Source organism: Vanacampus margaritifer, chromosome 15, assembly GCF_051991255.1.
Source record: "Vanacampus margaritifer isolate UIUO_Vmar chromosome 15, RoL_Vmar_1.0, whole genome shotgun sequence".
Classification (NCBI taxonomy): Eukaryota; Metazoa; Chordata; class Actinopteri; order Syngnathiformes; family Syngnathidae; genus Vanacampus; species Vanacampus margaritifer.
This window is the reverse complement of record NC_135446.1, coordinates 22,085,292-22,092,868: the sequence shown is the minus strand read 5'-3', so window position 1 is coordinate 22,092,868 and position 7,577 is coordinate 22,085,292. Positions and strand designations below refer to the sequence as shown.

At 42.7% G+C, this 7,577-nt stretch overlaps 1 protein-coding gene across 3 annotated transcripts in view; it reads left to right on the top strand.

The window, feature by feature from the left end:
* Window positions 1-869: 869 nt before the first annotated feature.
* The window catches only part of LOC144035270 (homeodomain-interacting protein kinase 2-like), a 28,713-nt gene continuing 22,005 nt past the window's right edge, over window positions 870-7,577 (top strand). Inside the window, exons 1-4 of one of the 3 annotated variants that reach the window (XM_077544834.1) lie at window positions 870-916; window positions 1,056-1,234; window positions 4,500-4,640; window positions 6,684-6,830. The gene's annotated coding sequence lies outside the window, so the exon portion shown is untranslated. Of the gene's footprint in view, window positions 917-985; window positions 1,235-4,499; window positions 4,641-5,858; window positions 5,919-6,683; window positions 6,831-7,577 lie in introns of those variants that run through there. The other 2 variants (XM_077544836.1, XM_077544835.1) reach the window with 2 other exon arrangements.

Genomic DNA, 7,577 nt, shown 5'->3' with positions numbered 1-7,577 from the left:
GTGCCCGAAGTCACCCAGCGGACAATTCACCTCTCGCCCTCGCTTTTGTCTTCAATCTGCCTTTCAAAAAAGGTCCATTTCAATCCCATTTGGAGCGTAATCCAACTACTGCGGCATCAAATGGACCTTCGCTGATGTTTGACAAACATTCCAAATGTATGCCATGAGACGGTGAAATGAATATGCAGTGAGTAAATAAATGTTTGAAAATGAGATTAAATGCAAATGTATTGCACTTTAGTTAAGTTAAATACAACTGATCTGAATAAAAAAATTTAAAAAATGTACTGTACTAATTTAAAAAGGAGGGAAAATTGTCTGATACCACTAGAGGGAGCCCACACTTTGAGAATACCTCGTCATGTTTCCAGAATCTGTGGAGCCCTAAAACAGACTCATCATGAGCGCCATGTTGTTTCCATGGCAACTTAAGGCCGCACCACACGTCGATAAAATGACAGGGAGAACCGGCAGGAACAATAGTTTAAATTTTGGAAGGGCAGTGGAGATTTTGGATTAAAAAAATGGTGCAGAACCAACCGCTCAATTTTTTTTACCTAAAAATTCAAAACAAAAAGATTAAATGCAAGTGCTTCAAAGTTAAATACAACTATACGACAGGGTGCCAACCTTTTTTTGACCCGAGATCTCCACTTTTCAAGTCGCCAAGATCGGCCACTTTTTTCCATCCCGCTGCCACACTTGTTGACGTTTTGACAAACCACTAAACATCAGATCACGCTCTTCTCATCTCACACTTGGCAAAGTGCATTTTGAACAATAACCATAAGCAAGCTTCATATGAAAGAGAAAAAGGAGATCCAAGACAAGTCAATGACTTCCTACCTTCGTGGGACGTTGGGAGGAAGGCAGAGGCCGCTCGCTTTCTCCTCATCAGGAGTCGAGGACGCTACAGGTGCTCGCTCATCAGTCATTGAAGAGACATTTTTGTCTCACCAACAAATCCCGTTCCAAATATCGTCACCTCTGAAGCGCTTCCTTGATGCTCACGTCTTTGATGAAAACAGAGCATTGCGCCACATCCCTATCCATAGGAGTCGAATTGGAGGGAAAAGCTCTCACACGCACACACCTGTCAATATCCTTCCTCGGGTGCTCCTGTACATCCACGGCCATTTCTTCACGTCGCCTTGTAGTGGTGTGTGTTGCGAGAAAGCTGCACTTCGTTCATGGCCTTCTTGAGTAGTGGAATGAAAAAAGCGCTTTTTTGCCGGTAAGTCCTTCGAGTTTGAAAGTGCCGCTCCACATTTCCTTTCTTGGCCAACGGCGCTGTTCCCTTGCAGATGAAACCGACGGGGTTTGAATGACAAGAAACAAAACAGTCGTCTTCCTCCCACTCTGGGTGAAAATCGTATGTTTCGGCTCGTTTTTCCGCCATTTTAGCGCGTCCTGTAAGTGCTCTGCTAGCTGCTAGATGCTAATTACTGCTAACCGCTACCCACTTCCGCCATGCACTACCTTGGAGCAAAGGTGACATCTTTTTTTTTTTATTACTCTTAATACTTTTTGGAGTGAAATGTGTAATATGGTGCGCAGGGGCAGTTATTACAAAAAAGAAATAGTAATAAAATAATAATAAAAATAATATCCAACCCCACCCCCCACCCCCCTCTTGCGAACAGTCCGCAGGCTACGAATCTATCGCGGTAGACTTTTTAAAAATGAAATAAAAAGTTTAAACCACAATGACATTATGCAATTTGAAAATTAAATTCATGTACAGTGCTACCAATGTTAACTATACTCTATAAAGAGAATTGTTAACTTTAAAAATAAAATAAAAAACACTTTTCAGTAACACACAATTGAATTAAATGAATCCAAAGTGAATATATTAAGTCTAATTAATTATGAGTTCATTAAACTTAATACCCTATAGCCTATTCACTTAATTATCAAGTTAATTCTGGATGAATTGAATTGAATTAAATTGATCCAAAGTGAATATATTAAGTTTGAATGATTATGAGTTCATTAAACTATATATATTTACTTGTATTAAATTAATCCAAAGTAAATATATTAAGTTTAATGAACTCATAATTAATTAAACTTAATATATTCACTTTGGATTACCTGAATTCAATTGTGTGTTACCAATTGAAGCCATTTTTTAAAAGTTGGTCAACAATTCAATTTGCAATCTTAAGGAATAAAAATTGGAAATCGGAATAAAATAATTTTTCCCCATAACACATTATCGATAATTTAACCTTAAAGGGTTAAATCTTCTTTTCCTCCACCTGTTGATTCTGTGATGTCATTTTCCAAAATAGATGACGCGCTTCGCTTTCGCCTCATTTGCCGCACGCACGCGCGCGCGCGCGCACTGTAGGTAAGCCATCGCACATTACACAAATAAGCATTCTCCCTTCTGAATTGCACCAAACAAATGAGTTTAAATAAGGCCGTTTAGCTTTAAGTGCAGCACTCCATCACTTTCCAGCGCGCAATCATTATCACGTTCCCGCCACGCACAAGTGGCCGGCTCGCTGAATTATGCATGTTTGTTTGTTGCTTTCATTATGCCAGCGGGCGGAATCGTGGCGGGTTTGCCGGCGTTATTATGTTGCGCTTCCTCATACTTTGCGCTTCGAGGGATGATGAGCACTTTGGGGGGGCCTCGTGAGCTCCATTGGCACGCGTCGCTGAAACCAGCTTCCTTGTCTTATTTCTGCCCGGCGAGCCGTCGATTCTGCTTATGGGCCGTTTGGGACGCAGCTGCATTCGACACTCGGTCCTATTAAAGAAAAAGAAAAAAAGAAAAAAAACAGGACGAGATAATACATCCAAGAACAAAGTCTGGCTTGCATTTCAAGCAGTCAACACTCACCTGCAAGTGTCAGAGAGGATTTTTTTGTGTGAGAATGTTTTTTCTTGTGTGAGACTTTCTGTACTTGTGAGGTTTTCAGTTTTTCGTGAGGGTTTTTGAGGGCTTTCATTTTTTTACAGGTCCGTAAATTGTGTGTGGAGAGACAGACAGACAGACAGACAGACAGACAGACAGAGATGATTGCTTGATTCGTGTGAGGTTTTGGCAGGTGTGAGTTTTTTGTCATGCTCGGGAGCTTTTTGAGTGTGTATTAGTACGTAGTAGTGTGTGAGTACAATTTTTTGTTGTGTGAGAGGTTGGTTGGTGGGCGGGATTTTTGGTCAATGTGAGGTTATTGGTGCGTGTGAGTTTTTGCGTCTTTTTGGTATGTGAAGTTTATGAATTTTTTTTTTGGGGCGGGTCGAGAGTTTTTTCATTTTTCTGCTAAGTGAGAGGCTCTCAATCTTGAGTGAGGGTTTGCGTGGGAGGCTTTTTGGTAACAGAGATTTTGTCACATTTCTTAGAGGTTTTTGGGTGTGTTTATGTTGAGTTGAACACGCCCAGAAAAACTGTTAAAAGAGAGAGAAATGAGAAACAGTTGATCTGGTGCACCGTATAAGTCTGCTTTGGCGTATGCGAGCAATTTTGGTGTTTGCACAACGCAGAGGTGACCAATCCGGCTCCAGAAAGTCAAATCCATGCCACACTTTGGCTTTAGCCCCGGGTGCTAGCTAGCTAGCTCCCATGGTGCTCGTTTACTTGGTAGGGAGCTAGCTAGTTAGCTAGCTATAGCGTCAGTGGCTAAAGCCAAACCGTGGCAGGCTTTTTACTTTGTTTGTGAGTGCTTTATGGGGTTAAGAGTTTTGTATGTAATTTTGGGGGGTTGAGCATGAAGCATATTTTGTTGCACCTGAGAGGCCTTTTGGCACGTCGTGAACGATTCTGAAGTGTTTGTGAGATTTTTTCATGTGTGTTTTGTTGTGAGTTTCTGTAAATGAGGGAGATTTTGCTTGTGTGAGTCGTCATGCATCAGGTTTGTGCGTGAGATATTTCGTGTATATGAAGTTTTTGGGTGAACATGCACATTTTTGAGTATGTGAGAGATAATGTCACATTTTTCCTACGCAGCCTTTCATTAACTGAGGGCTTTTTGCTCCCGTATTGCAATAACGCAAGACGTGTATTTGAAGTCACCCCCGCAGCTTGATGAGAAAAGCTGCTTCATTATGACGGACGTGCATGGCTTGGTGCTTTCTGGCTTGTCAGGCAGTCGGCAGAATTCCCAGCAAGACTCCGGAGGCCCACTGTTAGCCTCTCCATCCCAGCGCCTGCTCGCCATCCCCTTCTTGCTCGCGGGAGGAAGCGCCGGGACTCCCTGGTGGTCCGTAACGAGCTACAGAGCCGGCACCTGCATGCGCCACACTTAACGCATGCTGACACACCGCCACGTCTTAGGACAAGTTGACACTTAGCTTCCTGTAGCGCTAGGATGGAGATACAGAGTTTGTGCGAGCACATGTTTTGGCAAAATAAGCGTTCGGGTTTTTTTTAATGATGAAGCTGCAAAAAACGGGCTTTTTCTTCCTAACCTTGTCACATTATAGACTAGACCGATAATATAATGATACTCACAGGCATATATTCTTTATCTTTATCTTTATCAAAGATGGACGAATATCACTGTCTCTATGGAATGAAGTTCTCCGACGGACATTGGAGAACTGAGACACCCTACACACTCGCACCCATCAACGGGAATGTGCAAATTGAGGCGCACAAGGGCGGAGGTGCGAGTATTGGAAACAAGGTAATAATGTGACTCACAGAAGTCTGAAGTCCCGCCTCCTCCGTGGCATATAACCATATTTTAGTCCATATAGTGTCGTTTTCTTCTGAATTAGTGTGCGTGATGTCAAAACAACGACTCTCACTTTAATTGGTCAGACAGTGGAGGAAGCACGCACATTGTCAGTGTGTGTGTGTGGTGTGTAAAGTGTATCATATGCTTGTTGGCAGAGCCCCACCTCGGGCGAGTTTCCTATCCAGGATATGAGGGTTCCTTCCTCAAACTACGGAACGCACACACAGGCAGGCAGGCATTGCAGTATTGCTGATTTAGTGTGAGATAGATGGCCTTACTGCTGCTCATTTGATTGTGTTGGGATCCTACACGTCAATGTTATGCCTCTGTGCTGTAGTGCCACCTGCTGACCATCATTGGAATTGCGTGTTGATTTCAGACTTCACAAGCTACATGTATGTGATCTTGAATCCATTTGGAACTGATGAAACGCATCAATAGACTCCTTGAGCTCCTTGAAGCGGCGGCAGTGTCATTTTGACCTTGATCACAGCTATTTCTGATTTGGACCCTTGCCTTTTCCAAACTAGCATCTGATGACATAGGTGTCAAACTGCGCTCCTGGTGGGCCGGCGTCCTGCAAGTTTTGGCGGTTTCCCTCTTTCAACACAAGCTGATCATCTGAATCAGCTGTGTTGGAGAAGGAAAACATCCAAAACCTGCAGGACCGGACTTTGACACCTATGATCGAGAAAGCGCCATCAAATAGGCGATGATACAAGACTACTCGAATAAGCATTGAATTGTCGAGGTGGCCCTCAAGTATGTCACAGTGGAACCTTTTTCATCATGCCCCCGTGCTCTCTTTGCTCTCTTTGCTCTCTTTGCTCTCTTTGCTCTCTTTTGCTCTCTTTGCTCTCTTTGCTCTCTTTGCTCTCTTTGCTGACGTTGCTGTCAAAGAAACTCCAGGAGGCTAATTGGAAACAAGACGCCGCCGTAGCGTATCGGTGCGACGAGCCGGACAGTTTGCTGTGATTGGGTCTCATTAGGGATCATCTGCAGAGGCCACAGTGCCGTCTTTAGCTAGCGCAAATTCAAGCTTCCAACAAACATGCACAATGACCAGAACATTTCGACGGCATGAGTCGACGCCCGTTTGTCAGCAAGGAAAAAAAAGAAGAAGAAGGTCAATGGTCAAATAAACACATTCATGCACATAGATCAGCAAAAGTGAGCTAACAACTGGCTGCACTTTAATTGGCTGCTGCGCACGTCCCTCACCAGGTTAGGCTCCGCCTTTGAATACCATACACATTCAAAGTCACAGAAAAATAACACCTGCACCTCACGTGCATCATTTTGTATTGTATTTTTATTTGATAATGCAAAATCACTTTTTATCTGATTATATCATATAATATGATATATCATAATTATATATATCTAATGACTTGATTAATTGCTGAGAATAATCGATTGTAAAACTATTTGATTGCCGCAGCCCTTCGCCAGCCATTCTCAAGTGTTGTCACCCTGAGGCCCGCATTTTCCTCTTTTCTTTTTACAGAAGCGAAGAACAATAAAGAACACAAATTGTCCAAAAAGAGCCTTTAAAAACATATGTACATCATTTGATGTTAAGCGTAAAACGTACCTTTCAGAGCACCTGATTACGAAACTAGCGATGAACATGACCGTCCCGTGTGCAAAAATCCATCAAGTCAATTTGCAATCGCAAATGCACAAAATATTCCCGTAACATTTCACTCATCTCTTCATTTGGGGAAATCAAAATATGTCATTTTCCAAATACATCAAGGCTGACCTGGGATAAACTTTGGATAGTTGACTTTTCTTCCCTTTTATAGCAAACGACGCCAGCCAATCCCAAATCAGTCATTCACAATGCAGTTGTTTTTTTTTTTAAAAACTTTTCACAGATGTGCTTCACGGGAGACAATTCTGAAGTCATTTGTCTTAAAATGATGTCAAGCACGAAATCATTGTCGTCATCCATAATTAAAATGCTTTTTTTTTTTCTTGTTGCAGCCTACATAACATGATCATAACTCAACATGGCCACTTACGTGAAGCAACCAGCAGATGGCAGCATCCACAAATGAACAGGAAGGCATCGCCTTCTACTTGCTCAAATGGAAGCGCAAAAAAGTAGTTGAAACTTTTTAAAGGACAACGGTAAGTACAACCGTAAATATTTTATTGGTTCAGGGATACATTAGACACTTTCGCTCATCTTCATGAATGATGTTGTCCTTGTCGATGACGTCTTTTGTTCTGACGTTCACTGTGACGTAACGTGAGTGTGCGTCCATGCGTGCAATTACAATCATACAAACGCATTCAATGAAACCCCCCCAACAAACCCTGTTTTGTTTTGGGGGGGTTCTCGCCGACAACACGCCCCAGTAAACTCAAGATTCCTCACGTGAACTCATTTCTGATTTTTGCCTCTGTGTGCGTGCGTGTTTTATGCATGAGCACATGAGTGGGTAAGAGCGCGCCTCTGCCCTTTTATCTGCACACGCACACGCGCCAAGAAGCGGGGGTCTCTGTGGGACGCACACACACACACACGCACACGCGCGCGCACAGTCGACATGCTAATTACATGTGCGATGTTGCCCTGTTGCACTTTTCACATTGTTACGTTCTGTGGACGTATTTCAAGGTCGAATGGTGTCTTTTATTTCTACACCGGCTGAATAAACACGATATGGCCCATCGCACCTGATGCTTTTTTTGCCCAGGCTTTTTGATTTTATTTTACCGTCCAGTACTGTAACTTTCTTTCAACCTTCTACTGGATGAAGGTCAAATGGCGATATTGTCAAACCCAAACGCTCCACTTAACGGCCTTCGTTGGCTTTGGTCATTATGGATTATTTGAATAAGTGTCCGCCTTCATCATTAGTTTTTTTTTTT